Here is an 18,718-nt window from a genome sequence, read left to right as displayed (position 1 = left end):
CTCAGTTCATAGCACCCTCACCTTTGAGTCAGAAGGTTGTGGGTTCATGTCCCACTCCCGGAAAAAAAAAGTCATCAAGAACTGTGAATGTACTCGAAAGAGTTACACCCAGCGACCCGAGGGACAGCAGGACAGCCCACACTGCAGAGGCTCACTCTCCATTGTACAAGTGCTGTTCACTAAACTTCCCTTAGCCTTTAGCTAAGAAAGACGAGGATGGTTTTTGTTTTTATAAAAAAATATTTGGAAAGGACATTAAAAGGATAAAAGCATAAAAGCACAGAGTTCAGAAAACGCAGTTTAGAGTGTGTTATTTTTGGCTAACAGTTTGGTAAATGTATACAACAATGGATTTTACTGCCAACAGAAAACAATGCTAGCCAATTGTATGGACAACAGAGAGTACTATCTAATAACTTTGAAATGTTAACTGAATGCATATACACAAATGGCCACACCCGCTGAACAAATATTCTGGAAGAACAAGTGGAAAACTTGGGTGAGGGGGGAACCCTTTCGCTCTCAATCAGCCTCCCCCTTTCCCCACCTATAATAGCAGGAAGTGACAGTCGGAAAGTGACAGGGGGAGTTCGAAGCCAGTAATGTCTAATTAATTGTGCCTGGATCACTATTGTTCACACTGTAAAGGGGAAGTGTTTGAATAATTGATTCACCACATTTCTAGTATGTGTTATAAAACTTACTGACTCAGGTTTTGCTGGATTGGGCCATCTCACAGCATGACCCAGAGTTACACTTGTCTGTGCAAATTTGAGGTTTTAAAGTTTTTTGCTGAATGCGCAAGCTGATTAACAGTGTGCTGAGGGTAACAGTGCATCTGGGGCCTTGAGCAAGAAGAGTCATATGGGCTCAAAACATTAACTGTGTTCCTCTCCGCAGATGCTGCCAGACCTGCTGAGTTTTTCCAGGTATTTTTATTTCCGTTTGATTGACACCCCACCCAGCACCTTGGGTGGACTGAGAGGGAGCATGCCTCAATTACTATAGGTGAATTTAATATAGAATAGGTACAGAAAGAAAAATAACGAGGGAAAGAAAGAAGGAGCTTTGGTTAGTTGCTGCATTGCACCTTGTAGGTGGTGCACACCGCTGTCAAGGTGCACCAGCGATAGAGGGAATAAGTGATCAAGGCAGTGGATGGTGCCGGCCTATCAGGCTGTTTTGTCCTGTATGGTGTGGAGCGTCTTGAGTGTTGTTGCAGCCACATTCAAGCGGGCAAGTGGGGAGTATCCGTCAGACTCCTGACCTGGGCCTTGTAGACGGTGGACAGGTCTTGGGGAGTCAGGAGGCGAGTTACTCACAGAATTCCCAGCCTCTGTCCTGCTTTTGCAGCTGCAGTATTAATATGGCTGGTCAAGTTCAGTTTCTGGTCAGTTGGAATACCAGGTTGTTGGTGGTGGGAGAATCAGTGATGGTAATGTTAATGATTGTCAACATGAAAAACAATAAATATTTAGAGTGCCTTTAACATAATGAAATGTCCCAATTAGGCACTTCACAATAGCAATAAAAAAAACAAAGTATGACACTGAGACATGTAAGGAGATATTAGATCAGATATTCAAAAGCTTGGTTAAAGAGGTGGATTTTAAGAAATATCTTAAAGGAGGCCAGTGAGGTAGAGCAGCAGAGAGGTGTAGGGAGGGAATTCCAGAGCTTGGGGCCTAGACAACTGAAGGCATGACCACCTAGTGGAGCAATTAAACTTGGGGGTGGGGGATGCACAAGAGGCTAGAATTGGAGAAGCGCAGATGCCTCGGGGTGTTGACGGGTTGGAGGAGATTACCGAGATAGGGAGGAACAAGGTCATGAAGAGATCTGAAAACCAGGGTGAGGATTCTAAAATCAAGACGCTGCTTGACCAGGAGCCAGTGTAGGTCCATGAGCTCAGGCATGTTAGGGGAACAGGACAAGGGAAGGGTGTTAGATTCTCTCTTGCTGGAGGTGGTCAATGCCTGGTGCTTAAGGGGCAAGTAACAGTCGTGCCACACATCAGCCCAGGCACCAATGTTGCTAAGGTCTTGCTCCATCCAGGCACAGGCTGTTTCAGCACTAGGAGTTGCCAATGATTATGAACACTGCCACCAACAACAAACATCCCCACTTCGGACCTCATGATGGAGGGAAGGTCATTGGTGAAGCAGCTGGAGATGATTGGGCCTAGGACACAATCCCGAGGAACTCCTGCAGTGATGTCCTGGGACTGAGGCGATTGACCTCCAAAAACTGCACCCATCTTCCTTTGTGCTAGGACTCTAACCATATGCCTGATTAGACATGAACGCTTACACAAAAGATATATTGGGCAAATTAACAAATTATCACCTTTATTAATATGGCCACAATTTTATATCTTGGTCAAGTAAGAGAAACCTCCAGACCATCTCCCCTGACATAGGAGGTGCTTGTATTTGTAGTTTAGTTGAAAAGGCAGATCCATTGAAAGCATATTTTGAGGCTCTTAAGCCTTTTCTGGTTGAACATTGCTGAAAAGAGAGAGACGTGTTGTCGAAGCTTATCATCTTACACTCATCAGGACAAATGCTAGAATGCCAAATTACAAACGGTCACAACAATTTATACTACAGGAGAAAAGGATGCTGACTGGTTGGCAATTCGACTCTGATTAGTCAAGGCATTGCTATGGAGAAGGTCCACGGAGAACTATAGGTTCCCCAAGCTCCCGGGTACTCTCTAGTTTGTTACCAACTGAACTTTGAAACAAGTGCTCCTCAGCATCCAGGTTGTGATTTGTTAAATGTGCACGGATACTAAATGAAGACGGCAACATCAGTAGTTTTTAAGATTTAGATTTTGCTTTAGGATCTGGATGATGATGTAACACTCAGTTTCAGAGCACAGATAGCTAGCTGGCAAATATAACAAGAACCTACTTTTATATAGCACCTTTAATGTAGTAAAATAGCCTAAGTGCTTTATAAGACCATTAGATAACATTTGACTGAGCTCTCTTTCTTCCATTCCTAAAAGGGGTTCCTCTCTTTCGGTCCAGCTGTATGGATTTGAGAAACCCTCCCATTTCCTCATCCAGGTAGTCACTCACAGGATGAGGATTAACATCTTATTCCACAAGACATTCCACTAGATCATTGACCAGAGGTGATTTTCGTCCCCACCACCACCCCCACTCTCCCAAGCTCAGGCTCACAGAGGGAAACCACATGGTCATTGCGGTTAAGATCATGGAGGAGGGACTTCAGTTTTTACTTTTTACAATTTATATAAACAGCTTGGATGAAGGGATCAAAGATAAGGTTACTAAATCTGCAGGTGACACAAAAGATAGGTGGGAAAGTAAGTTGTGAAGAGGACATAAGGAGGCTACATTTTGGCTGGAAAATAAAAAAACGTATTATCTAAGTGGTGAGAGGTTGCACAGATCAGAGGTGCAGATGGGTCTAGGTGTCTCATGTTCAGTGCATGAATTGCAGAAGTTTAGTTTGCAGATACAGCAGGTAATTAGGAAAGCTAATAGAATGTTATCGTTTATTGTGAGGAGAATTGAATACAAAAGTAGGGAGGTTATGCTTCAGTTGTACAGGGCACTGGTGAGACCACATCTGGACTACTGTGTACAATATTGATCTCCTTATTTAAGGAAAGGTTTACATGCGTTAGCAGTTCAGAGAAAGTTTACTAGACTAATATCAGATTTGGATGAGTTGTCTTATAAGGAAAGGTTGGACAGGATAGGCTTGTAAACATTGGAGTTCAGAAGAGTAAGAGGCGACCTTTAAGATTCTGAGGGGTCTTGACAGGGTGGATGCGGAGAGGATGTTTCCTCTTGTGGGAGATTTTAAAACTAGGTGTTACTTTTTTTTAAAATAAGGGGTCACCGATTTAAGACAGATGAGGAATTTTTTTTCTCTCAGAAGTTTGAGAGCCTATGGAACTCTCTTCCTCAAAAGGCGATGGAAGCAGAGTCTTTGAATATTTTTAAGGTAGGGGGGTAGATAGATTCTTGATAAACAAGAGGGTGAATGGTTATTAGGGGTAAGCGAGTGGTTACAATCAGATCAGCCATGATTTTATTGAATGGTGGAGAAGGCTCGAGTGGCCTAGTGGTCTCCTCCTGCTCCTAATTTGTATGTTCATATGCCTGTTTGAATGCTCTGGAAGAGCGCTATTACAGGCCTAACAGGCTGAAAGGCCTCTTTCTGGCAGTAACCATTTTAGGGTTCCATTTGAAAACCTATTGGTTGCCACCTGGCCAACAAAGCAACAATTTTATGAAACCTTCAGCAGGGAATCATTGTTTGTTTTATTTTCTATACGTGGTGATGAAAAATAACCCTGTCATATTGGCTGGCTGCCTGCATAAATGATACTGACCCAAGAGGAGGGAGATAGCTGATAAGCAGTGGTCTGACAGATGGAAGTCCCAAGCTGCTCAAACATTCCCTGCGTAAAATATTCAATATCTAGTTTTGTTTCTGTCAGAACCAATAAAGACATTATCAATCACTCGCACATCTAAAAGCCTCGGGAAAAAAAAAACTGAAGCCATCTGAACCTCTTTTTTATTGCTAGTCCCCTACTGACATTAGTACAATAGATCACAAGCAATTTGTCTTTCCACAGTTATAACCAAAGGCCTAGTTGTTGGATTATGTACCACCTTGACCTCTATTCATGATAGTGTAACTAGAAAATCTTTTGTCCAAATTACTGTTATCTTACAGCTGCAATGAATGAAAACGTGTGCAAGTTTGGGTCGAGATATTTGGTCCCTGAGGGGCTGAACATAATGTTGCCACATATCACCATTGACTGCCCAGTCACCGTGTCTGTAAAAAGGCAGCATTTGTGTTTGTTTGCTGAGAAACGATCCTTTGCTTTTGCGGGGAAGAGATGAATAAGTAACCAAATACTTGCTGCTCATTTACAATACCCCAGTCATATGCAGGAGACACGTTTACGCCACAGATGTCATTAGCTTGTATACCCACCCATTACTGGCGATGATTAACAATTTTGTTCTATCAAGCCACAAAGGCTGAAAACACTCATGTTCTGGAGCACAGCCTAAGATCACAAACTGGATTCCTTAAGATAGACCCAAGGGGAAACAAAAAAGGAAGACAGAGCAGTCACCAAATGTTAAAGGCCAGATTTATTGAGCTTGACTTGCCAGAGACATAAAATGCACCACAATTGATCCCTTCAATGTGTTCCACTCCAACACCTCAACCTTTACAAGACTGCATGTGCTATTAGTGAGACTTGGTTGCAGGTGGAGCAGGACTGGCAGCTCAATGTTCCGGGGTTCCGTTGTTTTAGACGTGATAGAGGGGGAGGGATGAAAGAGGGAGGAGTGGCATTACTAGTCAGGGAAAATATCACAGCTGTGCATAAGCAGGACAGCCCGGAGGGCTCGTCTACAGAGGCCATATGGGTGGAGCTGAGGAATAGGAAAGGTGTGACCACACTAATAGGGATGTATTATAGACCGCCCAATAGTCAGAGAGAATTGGAGGAGCAAATCTGTAGAGAGATAGCAGACCGATGTAAGAAACAGAAAGTTGTGATAGTAGGAGATTTTAACTTTTCACATATTGACTGGGACTCCCATACTATAAAAGGGCTGGGTGGCTTGGAGTTTGTCAAATGTGTTCAGAAAAGTTTTCTAAAATGGCTTTAGGGTGAAAGGGGAAAGGTTTAGGGGGAACATTAGGGGGAACTTCTTCACTCAGAGAGTGGTGACAGTGTGGAACGAGCTACCATCTGACGTGGTAAATGCAGGCTCACTCTTAAGTTTTAAGAATAAATTAGATAGATACATGGATGGGAGAGGTCTGGAGGGTTATGGACTAGGTGCAGGTCAATGGGACTAGCGGAATAATATTTCGGCACAGACTAGAAGGGCCGAATGGCCTGTTTTCTGTGCTGTAGTGTTCTATGGTTCTATGGAGGGCAAAACATAGTCAAAGCTCATGTTCCAGAGTAAATATTGAAGACCACTTTATTAGCATCAGATTTATAATTCAGCACTAGCCTCTCAGTTGGGTGAACTTCCCAAGTATCAAATTATGAAAACATCTGTTTGGTAAGCACACACGTTATGGCTAGTGTTGCCAGCTCTAGTTGGACACCTTCCTGGAGAGTTCATTACATGACCTCCCAACTCCAATGACCCCAAATAGTCCCCTTTCACCCCATTTTTAGTATTTCTATAACTAATTAATGGAGTTGCTCAAAGAAACTGAAAGAAAGCATCAAATTTTGTTTGCAGCAGCATCCTGGCAATTAATCTTCCATTCCTGGAGACTCCGGGGCAATCCTGGAGGGTTGGAAACCCAAATTATGGCAATGTGATTTGAAATATAACTGTGTTATATAGGAAGCAAGACCTGAATGCAATCATGGGTCAAATTTACACAGCATGGCTATCAATTTCTGTGACTAGGGTTATGATGGTTCGCTGCACTAAGATTGACATCTTTGCCTGGTACATATAAATGAAAGTTGACAGAGGATTGACCCAAGCAATACGAGTGCTGTCACAGCATTAAAATATCTCTCAAATAAGCAAAGAGTTGATTCACACATTGGTCCCGGAAGGTTGTTCATCTCAGTAATGCGAGCGTGCCCCCATAGATTGGGCGGGATGGAATGGGAGGTTGAGGGCGGTGGGGGTGGGGGGTGGGGGGTGGAGTGGGGTGCGTGGTTGGGGGAGTGGGGAGGTGGGTGGTTAGATCTCAGCCACTTAAACCTCAGAGCAGCACTGAAGTGTATCCCAACATTTTCATTTCCCATCAGCATAACACTGGAAGGCAGGAGTCCACAGAGGTAAAAGTAATCCTTTGTTTTGTTTTTGTTTTTATTTAGGTATTTTTGTTTTTGTTTTGGATTTCCAGCATCCGCAGTTTTTTGCTTTTAATCATTCAATCAGTCTCTACTTACATCCTGACTGGAAATAAAATGGCCATGCCAGTTGGGAACAAGATGCTGTGCTGACGTATGAGTGAAGCTCAATTAATTAAGACAATCCAGGCTGTCCTTTTGTCAGTGTTATTACAACTGAACGCAGGCTTTACCATCTCCCAGAATCCGCGTCACCCCATGACAAGAGAAAGAGGAAAACAGATAACTAAAGTGCAGAACAGCCAAAGAACTCTGCCAGCATCATCAACACAAGCTTAGAAGGTTAATGACCATTTAAGGCAGTCATACATTAAAGGTCAGAGATAAAAGTCAGAGGCCACTGCAGTATAAGGGTGTTTGGCATTGCAAAGGTTAATGTGAGACTGGCAAACAGTACCACCCACAGTGTGAAGAGTCACATGTCAATAGACCTGCACACAGAGCAGGCAGGTTATTATGTAGAGCAGGCATGATTTAGAAAGTCTGGTCAAATCTAGCATGAGGACAGCACTTAAGTCAGGGCTGTACCTTGGAGATGTACAGAGTTATGTGTTACCAATAAACAGTTATTGTTTAACCTTACAAGCCTCTGAACCTCTTAGGGAGAAACCAAACAACTGGACAACATGGTGGCAGCTAATGAACGAACCCAAAACCTCAAAGTGGCTGAAGGAGGATTCCGAATCTCGAGGCATGAAAAAGTAAAGAAACTGCAGTCTGACCTGCGAAAAGGGTATCTAAATTGAAGACGTAGTTGGAAGTCATCTGAGAAAGCTCCATTGCCAGATCTGATCAAATGCAGGACCTGGCCAGACCACAAAAGAGTGAGCAAAAGCCAAAACTGATCGAATGCAGAGACAAGGGACCTAGCCAGATCACAAAAAGGGTGAGCAAAATTCACTAAAATGCCGAACTAACCTTTTAAAAATGATCAGTACACTAACCAGACTGAGCATGCTGATTGGTTAACCAGCACAGCTGGAAGAATGCTGAAGCCCAGGTCCAGAGGCAGCGCCACACCACACCACAGCCAAGCTCAAATGAATGAAAAAAATTAAAAGCAGAAGGCTGAAAAATTGGCTTCAAATTTATTTTCCCAGGCTTAAAAAAAATGGCAAGTCGCTGGTCCAAACGACTTATCTGAAGATTTCCTACAAAATCACTAATTTTTTCAAACGTTTCCAAGATGCTAACAGAAACCCCCTGGTGGCCAACTCACAAGCCTGGATGTGAAGGATATACAGAGACCAGGATGCTTAGTAGAGAGACGTATTGCTTACTACAGAGTTGTCCTCTCCTCTCTAACACACCAGACAGCTTGTGTTAATCGTTTGATAAAACAATTAAACTAAATTAGTAAAACGAGGGACAAATCAAGAAGCAGCCCCTTAAAAGGAATGCTGCAAACGGAAAGTCAAATGTTAAAAGAAGCTTACCAACGTTAGATTGTGGTGAAAAAGCGTTAATAAAGCACCCCAGTTCCCACGGTGCCTACCAAGCACGAAAGGCCTCTATTGTGCCAGCAGACACTGCGTGCTCCCTGTCCAAGGAGACCCGGCTGCAAACCTAGCCGCAGACAGTTGGGCTGGACGACCCCCTGAGTCAGCCGCTGCAGACAGCCTGTGATTTTTTTTTAAAGCAAGATGTAATCTTGTTCATTTAAAAAAAATATATAGCTGAATGCTCAACCTGACCAAAGGTGGGTATAAAATGGAAACCGTTTTTAAACTCTTATTAACTTTACATGGTGGACAGGCTGTGGCTGGCTTTTCCTTATATACAAATTGAGTATCATTAGCAAATCAACACCCAGCACATGTTCACCTTATTACCATCAAGTACTGGGTATTTAACACTCATTAAACACAACTTATTAGATGCTCACACCCTCCAAAACCCAACAAGCACAGGGACAGGTGATAAAACAGCTACTGCAGTGTCATCCTGGAAGAAGAAAAATAAAATGTGCTCCCCTGTTATGAAAAACAGCTATGGATGGTAAATTGAAATTACCAGACTGCTTTGAACTCATGCAAGGGCCAAACCTGATGCAAAATTGGGTGTCATGGAGAGAAAAATGTTTTTAGAGTAGTGCATCAGGATTAAGTAGGAAATCAGAGAAAGACCAAGTTAATGTGTTTTTATACTTCTTTGAGGTATTTACTGATGAAGTAATCCTAATACAAGACATTGATGGGTCCTCAGCCAGCTTTGATGAGATATTAAAAGCCTTTGACAAGTATTTTAATCTTCATGTTGTGGAGTGCACAGAGCTTAAAGGGAGGGATAGAACACCCTCAATAGGCAATGAAAGGGCAAAGGACAATACCCAAACAAACCACACGATGGTGGCAGACCAGGTCAGTGCTATGGAGCGCATGAGCTGAAGAGTTTAGTGCGGAGGAAAAGAGAAGTCAGAGAACCAGCCAGAAGGCTTAGATATAAATCTTGATGAAGATGCTGACACATTACCCAAACTGCAACAGCAGGTGGCAGCGCTGAGCCAACCAGCTCTGATTGAAGGCAGAGTTGTAGAACATTCCAAGCTGCAGGTAGATAAAGAAAGGACAGAAATAAGATTGGAAAATGTTTATAACAGAGCTGAATTTGAAGACTTGGAACACAAGATTCAAGCAGAGTATGTACCTTTCAACAGGTATGATAGACTAAAGTTTTCAATAAACCAAACGGTTCAAGATCTGAAGAAACAAATTTCTGAGGCATCATGACAGTACAAAAAGGCTTTGAAAGGGAAAAAAGGTTGAATGTTGAGAAAAATGCAACAAGCGAAAATCTGAGTCATATGAAGAATCAGTATGTATCGCCAGAAAAGCATGAGGAAATAACAACTCTGAATTGCATTGTTGGCAAATCAAAGAGGGAGTTGGGAGAACTCAGCCAGAAATACAGCCAGGCACAACAGCAGGCAGAAAATGTACTCAAAGAGATTCGCTGCCCTGAAAATCTCTTTGAATATTCAATACATGACCCTGGGAAAACATGAGGAATTTTAAAAAGATGTTGAATACTACTTCAGGAAAAGCTGTATTGGAACTACCCGCAGCGACAAAACAATGCACCGAAGTGCAGAGTGAGAAGGCAAGAGCTGAACCAGAAAATAAACAGTTGAAAGAACAGCTGATTGCCCTTCAAGATCAAATGCAAAAGGAACACATAAACCTTCAACATCATGAAGACTGGCTTGAACAGCAGAACCAAGTCAAAGAGACTGTTGAATTACAAGAAATTAAAGAGGAAACTTTTTTAAAAAATTGTTGATGGGATGTGGGCATCACTGGCCAGGCCAGCATTTATTACCCATCCCTAGTTGCCCTAGAGGGCATTTAAGAGTCAACCACCAGATCAGGTAAGGGCAGCAGATTTCCTTCCCTAAAGGGCACTAGTGAACCAGATGGATTTTTACAACAATCAACAATGACTTCATGGTCATGGACTTTTTAATTCCAGATTTTTATTAAATTTGAATTCCACCATCGGCTGGGATTCGAACCCAGGTGCCCAGAGCATTACCCTGGATTTCTGGATTATCAGTCTAGTGGCAATACCACTACAACACTGCCTCCCCTTTGAGCTTTGCAAAGAAAGGGGAAACTTGTTCAATGATCTTCACACAATCCAAGGATCCCTCAGGTCAAAGTTTGTTTCTCAGGAAAATAAAGAAGAGAAGCAAAATTAATTTAATGTCACCCTCAAAGAACTGAAGAACCAATTGGCAGAGAATACTTAGCAATGTTCTATATTCCAGGAGGAAGCCAAGAGGCACAAGAAAGAGACTGCAGAGCTGCAGAAAACAATTGGACATTTGGAAGAGAACTTGGAAAAGCATTACATTTCTAAAGGGGTATATGAAGAAATGAAAAGCAAGTTTGATCAAGCCATGGATCAAAAGGATGAACATGGGGAAAAAGTGATGTGAAGGTATACAGAGGTCGAACTGCGAAGTGAAAGATCACAAGAGGAAGATGCCAAGCTGCAGACACCCAGACATTCAAAGAGGGAGTGCAGTTATAGCACATTCCTGTTGAAGGATTTAAGAAAATAAAATCATCACGGAACAACATAGTTTTGGAACTGCATGAGGAAAAGGAAACAATGAAGAATTCCTATGTACAGGGGCAACAAAAAGTAGAAAACTTGCAGGTCCAACTTGTCCATCAGAAAAATAATTCTCTTCCACTTCTGTAACATACCCAATTGAAAGTCACTCATGAAGGAGCGTGAAGAGGCTCAGAACCAATAAGCCAAAGTAAAATTACAGAGTGTGAGCTCGGAGGATAGCACAGAGGAATCAGGCCCTACTAAGGAAGAACTGTTCAATGCAGAGAACCAATGCTCGTGAACAAAAGATGAGTTTGCTGATGAAAAGCGAGACCTGATGAGAACACTGGAGTGTCGCTCACAGGAAGTAGAACACTTGAAAGAGGACTTGAAACACTTAAAGGATAACCTTGTAGAAACAAATTCAATGAAGATAGATCTTCAATTAGAAATTTGATGAATTCCAAGTACCAGAAGTCTCATTAAGTATGATGAAAAATGCCTGGAATTGGAGGAGGAATTGCTGATGAATCAGAATAGCTGGTTGAATGCGGAATTAACAACTAAGACTGATGAAATTATTAAACTTGGATCCAATCTGAAGAATATGAAAGATGAGATGCGCAGTATGGAAGAGCAAATCTAGACTTTAAAAGCAGATACGGAAAATTCTAAGAAACAGACTGAGGATTTAATGAATGAATTGAAAGAGTCTAAGGAGCAGTCAGTGACCATGGAAGAAATGGTCTGAAAATAACTGGATGCCCAGGTGAAGTTGTTAAATTTGTATAAGGGTTCTTCAGGTAACTCAAACAAAAACAATTGAGTCCACCAGAGTTGAATCAAAAGACTATTGAGGTTGAAAAAGAATTGGAAAATAAGGGAGTAAACAAATATTTGGGTGAAATTACGAAACAAGTGGAAATGTAGGTTCCATTTTGGAAAGGTCAATTTCCAGGAACGTCATGGGGGACCCACGGAAAAAGAAAACCCGAGTCCACTTTATGAATCAACGGAGTGGACGCTCCCTTCAGAACGAATGGGACAAATGCAGGGCGTCCAAATAAAACAAACGGGTTGTTGACAAGGAGAAATTCAACTCCAAGGAGCACAAAAAGAAAACCAGAAGGAGACAGCGAAGTGCCAGAAACACAGATGACTAATGATTTCAACTCCACTCTAAAAAGGTTGCCCAAAGCAACTGAGCTCACCACTGCTCTAAGTGTGACTAGAACCGTCAAGCCTCCAGACTGTCTGAATTTACAAAGTTGGAGACTTTGGAGTGGAGGTGGGGTAGCACGTAAAAAAAAGATTGTTATGCAAATATGTTGGATAAAGAATTGGATGGGTATAGTATAAGGGTGTTTGGCATAGCAAGGATTAATGTGGGACTAGAGACCATTGCCATCTACTATGTGATGTAAAGAGTCATATGACAAGAGACCTGCACGCAGGGCAGACAGGTTAGTACATAGAGTAGATGTGACCTAGAGGGTCTGGTTGAAGCCAACATAAGGGCAGCACCTAGTCAGGGCTGTGCTTCAGAGACGTACATAGCTATGTGTTACCAATAAACAGTTACTGTTCAATACTACAAACCTCTGAATCTCTTAGTGAGACACCAAACAACCTTACAACAGGCACAGTATTATACAACACAGCCAAAGTTTAATTTACTGATGTGCATTGTGTGAAGCATCACAGAGTCCTACGCACTTTACACACCAAAGCAGATCATATATCAGATCAATCAGAACCAACGAGGAGAGTGCTGAGAATGTTTATGAGAATGGTACTATAGATGAGAAACTTCAGATCATCCTGGAATGCAAAGATAATCCCGGCATCTTTTCTCTACTGCAAACTGTCTCCTTAAATCCTTCTCTACAGTCCCCTTCAACAATAAGTATGAGGAGCTCATGGATTTCTTGGTCACAAAGATTAAAATCTAATCAGCTGTGTCCCTCCCTTCCATTAGCCCACCTAGCCAAACTTCCTATAATGCTGCTCTCTGCCCAAGCCCTGAAGTCACATCTTTAGTTTCTCTCCTCTCACCCTTCATGGCCTCTCGGAGTTAAACTTGTGCATGACACTCACCTCGTGCTCCCTTGATCCTATTCCCACTAACTGCTGACCACCCAACTTCCCCTCCTGGTCACCATGTTAGCTGACATTGTCAACGGTTCTCTTAGGGTGTTGTCCCTCTCTCCTTTAAATTTGCTGTCATCACCCCTGTACAAAACCCAACCCTTGACCCCACTCTCCTGGCAAACTACCACCCCAACTCCTATCTCATTTTCCTCTCCAAAGTCCTTGAATATGTTGTCACCTCCCAAATCCATTCCCATCTTTCCTGGAACTCCATGTTTGAATCTGTCCAAATAGGTTTCTGCCTCTGCCACAGTTCTTAAAGTCACAAATGGCATCCTATGTGACTATGACAAAGGTAAACTTTCCCTCCTCATCCTCCTGGACCTGTTTGCAGCCTTTGACATGGTTGACTACACCATCCTCCTCCAATGTCTCTCCACTGTCAGCCAGCTGGGTGGAATTCTCACCTGGGTATATTCTAATCTATATAACAGCAGTTAGCTGGTGGAATAGTGGTAATGTCACTAGACCAGAGGCCCAGGAAGATGGGCTCAAATCCCACCATGGCAGTTAGGAATTTAAATTCAATTAATAAATATGGAATACAAAGCCAGTCTCAGTAATGGTGACTGTGACAACAATCATTGATTGGTTGTAAAAACCCATCTGGTTCACAAGTGCCCCTTAGGGAAGGAGATCTGCCACTCTTACCTGGCCTGGTCTACATGTGACCCACAGAAATGTGATTGGCTAAAAGGGAGGGAAGTTAAGAGTCACTCAGTTCAAGGGCAATTAGGGATTGGTAAAAATGTTGACCTTGCCAGTGACACCCACATTACATGAAAGAATAAATAAGTGAATTTCTTGCAATGGCTTCCCTCCAGCTTCCACACCATTACCCCTATTTTTCATTTACATGCTGCCCCTTGGCGACATCATCAGAATGTACGATGTTAGTTTTCACATGTATGCTGACAATGCCCAGCTCTATCTCACCACCACCTTTCCTGATTCCTCATAATTGCTTAAGTATCAGACTGCTTATCCGAGTATTGATCTATTTAAGGCTGAGATGGAATTCACTGAGGATGGTGAATTCTCTACCCCAGAGGGCTGTGGAGGCTCAGTCATTGAACGTGTTCAAGACATAAATCTATCGATTTCTGGGTAACAATGACACCAATGGATATGGGGATAGTGGAACAAAATGACATGAGGTAAATGATCAGCTGTGATCTGTTTGAATGGCGGAGCAGGCTCGAGAGTCTGAATGGCCTACTCCTATTCCTATTTCTCTCGTTCCTACGATTGAGCAGAGATTTCTGTCAATTACATATGGGGAAGACTGAGGCCATTGTGTTTGGGTCCTGCTCGAAACTCTGCTCTCTTCTTCAGAAGGGGAGTCATGTTCAACTTGAAACATTAACTCTGTTCCTCTCTCCACAGATGCTACCAGACCTGCTGAGTTTCTTTTCCAGCACTTTCCATAAATATAAATTTTTGCTGTTGTCCGTACAGCAGAAAAGGTTAAGGGGAGGTTTAAAAGACATGTTCGAAACCGTGAGGGGTTTTGATAGGGTCGATGGAGAGAAGTTATTTCTACTGGCAGAAAGCCCAGTAAATAGTGGTCACAGATTTTCAATAATTGAAAATAAATCCAGGAGGAGAATGCGAAGTTTAAAAAACAACACAGCGAACGGTGATCTGGAATACACTGTTTGGAGGTATGGGTGGAAGATTCAACAGTGACTTTTGAAAGAAAATTGGATATGTACTTGCAAAAGATAATTTGAACAGCAATGGGAAGTGAACTGGGGGGTGAGGGATGGTGGGGAGGGTAGTGGATTGGGACTAATTGGATAATTCTCTTAACAATGTGGCGTGGCACAGGAGGACTCAGTTATCCCACAAACAGAGATTTGCCCTCAGATTGTGCTCTATTAAAAATACACACGTGATTTGAGAAATGATTTCTTTCCTTTGCTCTCCCATTTCTCACTGCTCACCCAGGCAAAAAACACACTACTTTGGTTCCAATCTCAAATGTGGTGGATTTTGGACTCAGAGACTGAGAATTAAAAACATAATAATAACCCTAGCACAAAGAACTCATGGCAGTGTTTACTGCCAGTCATTACACATTTTATAATGACAGTGCATACACAGTGCATTGTTAAAACTGGAGCTATGTTGAAGCTGATCTGACCCACAAGAACTACTGCTGTAAATAAATATCAACCCGAGGGCAATTAAAATTTAGTTGCTGTTGGTGAGGATACATGGATTGGTTGCCAAGTGCTTGCGAATCTCCAGTGCCAGATTGCCTCTAGAAAATTTCCAACCTCATCACTTTTAAAATAAATACTTTTGACAATTATGGCGACCTGGTATATGGTTCTACCCACAGCAGGTAAAGCTGATGCATTGTTTTACAAAGCTGACACAATAAGCAATGCGTTTTCATGTAGAGGAATGGAGAACTAAAGTCCTTTTTAAGTTTGGATCTTTTTAAGCTGGACATCTACCTCCCTCTTAACAACATTTCTATTTCTCACACATGGAAACTGGGATTCCTGGGCCTTTGGAATACCGACAGGTATAAGGATCCATGAGTGTCTTTTATTTGTACTACCTGTGGGTCAGGAGGAGTGGCCTAAAAAGCTTACCTGTACAGTCCGGATCCCCATGATCAGCTGACCCCCCAGCCCTTCCGCAATGGCTAATTTTCCCCTCCCCCGTACACACGATGTTTGACATACCATTCCATCCTGCCAATCAGGCGTGGCGTCATGTGGTAAACCCAAGCAAACTACTAAATGACATTCTGTGTTTAATTACTGCAGGTTGTCTAGGAAAACCTTGCTTCCATGTTATCATGTCTGAAAGCCACTGCCCCCCACCCCCCAACACTCCCACTGGCTCCCCTCCCAGACAAATAGGGTCATATTGTCCAATTTTCCCTCTAATTTTTCTTCACTGTGCATGGCCTGTTTATTGCACGGCACAGTCCCTTTGATGTTGCCATGTGGCTACACATGCACGCATCTTAAAGGGTCCAATTCTTGTGTGCACCTGTTTGTCTGCCACAGGGTAATTTCTGGACCGTGCAGCTTAGAGAGAACATTCATAATGTCCTATTTGATCTTCCTCCTTCTTTACATTCTAGCATGTTAAAGACCAATCCACAAGAGAAGAAATAGCCATAAGACATAGGAACAGAAATTAGGCCATTCGGCCCATCGAGTCTGCTCCGCCATTCAATCATGGCTGATAAGTTTCTCAACCCCATTCTCCCGCCTTCTCCCCGTAACCTTTGATCCCCTTACCAGTCAAGAACCTATCTATCTCGCTCTTAAATACACTCAATGACCTGGCCTTCACAGCCTTCCATAGATTCACCACTCTCTGGCTAAAGAAGTTTCTTCTCTTCTCTGTTCTAAAAGGTCTTCCCTTTACTCTGAGGCTGTGCCCTCGAGTCCTAGTCTCTCCTACTAATGGAAACATCTTCTCCACGTCCACTCTATCCAGGCCTTTCAGTATTCTGTAAGTTTCAATCAGATCCCCCCCTCATCCTTCTAAACTCCATCGAGTATAGACCCAGAGTCCTCAAACGTTCCTCATATGTTAAGCCTTTCATTCCTGGGATCGTTCTCGTGAACCTCCTCTGGACCCTCCCCAGGGCCAGCACATCCTTCCTGAGATACGGGGCCCAAAATTGCTCACAATATTCTAAATGTGGTCTGACCAGAGCCTTATAAAGCCTCAGCAGCACATCCCTGATTTTATATTCTAGTCCTCTCGAAATAAATGCCAACATTGCATTTGCCTTCCTAACTACCGACTCAACCTGCAAGTTAACCTTAAGAGAATCCTGGACTAGGACTCCCAAGTCCCTTTGCACTCCAGATTTCTGAATTCTCTCCCCAATTAGAAAATAGTCTATGCCTCTATTCTTCCTACCAAAGTGCATGACCTCACATTTCCCCACGTTGCATTCCATCTGCTATTTCTTTGCCCATTCTCCTAACCTGTCCAAATCCTTCTGCAGGCTCCCCGCCTCCTCAATACTACCTGTCCCTCCACCTATCTTTGTATCATCTGCAAACTTAGCCAGGACGCCCTCAGTTCCTTCATCTAGATCATTAATGTATAAAGTGAAAAGTTGTGGTCCCAACACTGACCCCTGCGGAACTCCACTAGTCACCGGCCGCCATCCTGAGATGGACCTCCTTATCCCCACTCTCTGCCTCCTGCCAGACAGCCAATCTTCTATCCATGCTAGTACCTTGCCTCTAACACCATGGGCACTTATCTTACTGAGCAGCCTCCTGTGCGGCACCTTGTCAAAGGCCTTCTGGAAGTCCAAGTAGATAACATCCATTGGCTCTCCTTTGTCTAACCTACTCATTACCTCCTCAAAGAATTCTAATAGATTTGTCAGGCATGACCTCCCCTTGATGAAACCTTGCTGACTTTGCCCGATTTTACCATGCACTTCCAAGTATTCTGAAATCTCATCCTTAATAATGGAATCTAAAATCTTACCAATGTCCGAGGTAAGGCTAATCAGCCTGTAATTTCCCGTCTTTTGCCTCACTCCCTTCTTAAACAGGGGGGTTACATTAGCGATTTTCCAGTCCTCTGGGACACTCCCTGACTCCAGTGATTCCTCAAAGATCACCACTAACGCCTCCACTATCTCTTCAGCTATCTCCTTCAGGACTCTGGGGTGTAATCCATCTGGTCCAGGTGATTTATCCACCTTCAGACATTTCAGTTTTCCTAGCACCTTCTCCTTGGTAATGGTCACCATATTCACCTCTGCCCCCCGACTCTCTTGAACTTTGGGGATGTTACTCGTGTCTTCCACTGGGAAGACTGATGCAAAGTACCTATTCAAAGTACCATTTCTTTGTTCCCCACTACTACTTCTCCAGCGTCATTTTCCAGCAGCCCAATGTCCACTTTTGCCTCTCTCTTACCCTTTATATATCTAAAAAAGCTCTTGCAATCTTCTTTTATATTACTGGCTAGTTTACCCTCATATTTAATCTTCTCCCTCCTTATTTCTTTTTTAGTTGTCCTCTGTTGCTCTTTGTAGGCTTCCCAATCCCCTGGTTTCCCATTGCTCTTCACCGCATTGTATGCTTTCTCTTTAGCTTTTATGCTGTTCCTGACTTCCCTTGTCAGCCATGGTTGCCTCGTCCTCCCTTTAGTATGCTTCTTCTTCCTAGGGATGAATTTTTGCTGTGTCTCCCAAATTACTCCCAGAAACTCCTGCCATTGCTGTTCCACTGTCTTTCCTGCTAGGCTCATCTCCCAGTCAATTCTGGCCAGCTCCTCCCTCATGCCTCTGTAGTTGCCTTTATTCAACTGTAATACCGTTACATCTGAATCCAGCTTTTTCCTCTCAAATTGCAGGGTAAATTCTATCATATTATGGTCACTTCCTCCTAAGGGTTCCTTCACCTTAAGCTCCCTTATCAAATCTGCCTCATTACACATCACTAAATCTAGAATCCATTCTTCACCAAAACCTCAACTGATCTCAACCTCTTCCTTGCACCAGGAGCTTCATAATATTGAAACCCAATTTCGGTTCCCCCGAATTACTATTGCCCCATAAGACTCCTCAATTTTAAAAAAAATCTTCATGTGCTCT

At 42.9% G+C, this 18,718-nt stretch overlaps 1 protein-coding gene across 2 annotated transcripts in view; it reads right to left on the bottom strand.

The window, feature by feature from the left end:
* gypc (glycophorin C (Gerbich blood group)) overlaps nucleotides 1-18,718 on the bottom strand; it is a 92,401-nt gene that overhangs the window by 19,743 nt on the left and 53,940 nt on the right. The window lies entirely within an intron of this gene.

The sequence above is a fragment of the Cetorhinus maximus genome, chromosome 11, assembly GCF_964194155.1.
Source record: "Cetorhinus maximus chromosome 11, sCetMax3.hap1.1, whole genome shotgun sequence".
NCBI classification, from domain to species: Eukaryota; Metazoa; Chordata; class Chondrichthyes; order Lamniformes; family Cetorhinidae; genus Cetorhinus; species Cetorhinus maximus.
The sequence above is the reverse complement of the archived record's forward strand: the minus strand, read 5'-3'. Positions and strand labels throughout refer to the sequence as shown.